Source organism: Penaeus vannamei, chromosome 24 (assembly GCF_042767895.1).
Source record: "Penaeus vannamei isolate JL-2024 chromosome 24, ASM4276789v1, whole genome shotgun sequence".
NCBI classification, from domain to species: Eukaryota; Metazoa; Arthropoda; class Malacostraca; order Decapoda; family Penaeidae; genus Penaeus; species Penaeus vannamei.
The window spans coordinates 24,577,852-24,580,695 of NC_091572.1; the positions used below are offsets into that span (position 1 = coordinate 24,577,852).

A 2,844-nucleotide genomic window follows, 5' to 3' on the forward strand; every position below is an offset into this window, starting at 1 on the left:
AATGTACTGACACTTTTCATATTACCTTATGACCACAAGACAGTTACTGCCTTTGAAACAAAATCAACAAAAACCTTTGGGGGCAAATAATGTATATTGCACAAATAACAAATAAAAGAATATAATGCAAATAAAGGAATATAATAACATAATTAAAATAAAGCTGTCCCTGAACCCATATAACTATTTTGAATGATTATTAGAATAGAATTAAATAAAATTTGCTTTCTCCTAAACTCTACAAAATTTAGAGAAGGAAAAAATCTAAAATCTAAATTAAATATTGCTCTGTCTCAGTAACAAATAAACCAAAATCTTATATGACAGCATCAGAAAGATTAAAGCTTGACCTGCTCAGTTCTTGAAAGGTCTCTCTCTCTTGGACCACTGCACTGTCTCGGCTAAATCCATCTTTATAGTTGCTCTTCTGTGAAGAAATGGGGTAATTCCGCAGAGTATGTGTAGTCCATTGTTGCAATGGGTACTGTAACTTCTTGCTCCTCCAAAGTGTTCTCATCCATTGTTACAATAACTTCAGAATCCATTATGGGTGGAGATGCTATCCCAGATGGCCCAGGGGTTGGTTCTTCAACATCTAAAAAAATAAATATCAATATTTAATATTCATATGTACTTCTTGAGTCAAATATGACAATACATTTACAAAATCCTAAACCAACATTCAGCTTGCTATGATTAAAAATAAGAATAAAATATATATCAATATCTATCTATCTATCTATACATATATATATAATGTTACAATTGCTTGCATTATTTAGGCTGTATTGCTTCATGTAATGAAAATTGGCAAATATTACAGGTAACACAATTATTTACCCCCCCCCCTTTCATTAGAAACATTTACTTACCATCTACTTCTGTCTCATTTTCATAGACCCTGGTAAGCCAGAAATAATAAAAGCCTCAATCAGAGATAACACAGCTTCTTCAACTGCTGTGTAGTTTGTACGAACTGCTGGGCCACCATCTGGGAAACAAGAAAAAATAATATTAAATGAATCAGATATACATAAAGTCTGAACTTGTGATGTCTTTTATTTTAAACTGTAGTGACAATGATGACTTTTTCTGATTTTGTTAATACCTTGCATACTGTTGTGTTTTTGTGTCATCGTCAATGTGGGTAATGATTTTATGATCTGAATAAGTCTGCTAATATTCATTTCTGTTGTCTTCACTACTTTATAGGATGAATTTGCTATTTATAATTACTTCAAAAAATTAATATCTCTATTAGACTACATTTATGAAACACATTTACATAGTGAAAATTCTTCATTTAATGAAGTTAATTCAAGAAATAAGATTATTCAGTAAGTACTGAACCAGAATAATCATACCAAACAAATAAGATCCTGTGTGTAATTTTGCTTTATTTACGATGAGTTGTGTTTATTCTTATATATAGAAAATAAATATCTCCTTTAGTCTGAGTTTGTGAAGAATGTTAATACAGTAAAAGTTATAAAATTGCAGATATTCTAAGAAATAAATTCTTTCAGTAATAAACATACAGAACTAAAATAATAGCAAACAAATAAGGCTGTGCATGTACTAATACCATACTTAATGCTATATTGTTGACCTTTGCCTTAACTCGTCAATTTTCTAGAATGATACATATAGCTCATTACTAACTATTTCAACAATCTACTTTCTTTATGGCATTATCCTTTGTTTTCATACTATGTTGTGAATCTGTGAGTGTACCATCATGTTCTGTACTTGATATCACCTTCACATTTACTTTGAGTTAATTTGTTCATATGTTCAATAATAAAACGTTAATTTAATACAGGAACAATTCCGTGACAAGAACATGTTATTAAATTATATAAGGTATTTGCTTTACTCCTTCTGTGCCAACATTTCAACACTAATATTTTGGGTTCTTACAGCATCATATAATAAACAAAATTTATTTAGAAATCTTACCTGTTCCTTCCATGTATTACTTCTCTATTTTCTCTTTTTCACGGCTGCTCTGAAGTCTGTCAACTTCCAACGCGTTTCCGCCACAGTCCTCGGAACGCGAGCGACAAGACTCACCTCACTAGCCACACACTCCCAGGCCTTATTTATCACTTGTCCAGTAATTTTATGGTCTATTTTCCCCAGAACCACACTCCTCCTCTTGACCACAGCTTCTATTAGAGCCAACAACTATTCATCTGGGAAATTTGGCCTTCTTTTCGTTTGAGGAGGACCTTCCGTGGCATTGTTTACTTTTGGCAGAGCGAGGTGATAAATCAGCTGAGATCTGTGGCTTCCCATTGGCTGTTACTTCTACGAGGCTGACTGCTGATTGGTCAATCAATTACCGATCTGCCCTCTCTTGGCAGCTTAGGGAACTAACTTACAATATGGACATTGGCTTTACAATGTGCTTACTACATTGATTTTTTTATTTTTGAGTATGGGTCATTTACAATGTAGTAAAGAATTCGTAAAGTACAATGTTGTAAGGCGGTTACAACGTCCTCGGCCTTGTAACTTACACGAAGTTTTGAGTAACAAAAATAAATAAATTTTTTAAATGAATAAAAACGAAATGAACTGAATCAGAGCGGCATCTTGCAAAGGTTTTACAACAGGCTAGACATTCACGACACAAAGAGTAGTCATAGATATTTTATCTATTAGAATTGTCTTTTTTCCCTCGTGTGAATGATTTTCGTTTGTGTTCGTGTCCGTATTTCCATGTGTTCGGGTATGATGCCGAGTGTGTATCCTTCGTTTCTAACGACTGTTAATGCGTTTTAGGATATTTTATCTTTTCTTAGATTTTCTAATATTACGCATCTTCTATAATTCTAAATC

The 2,844-nt window shown here is 32.8% G+C and overlaps 1 long non-coding RNA gene across 1 annotated transcript; it reads right to left on the bottom strand.

The window, feature by feature from the left end:
- Positions 1-279: 279 nt before the first annotated feature.
- Positions 280-2,238, bottom strand: LOC113820276 (uncharacterized). The gene is made up of 3 exons (XR_003477108.2): positions 1,960-2,238; positions 873-991; positions 280-595 (listed from the first exon to the last, which is right to left on the bottom strand). It is a non-coding gene; the product is annotated as an uncharacterized lncRNA (long non-coding RNA).
- Positions 2,239-2,844: the final 606 nt, after the last annotated feature.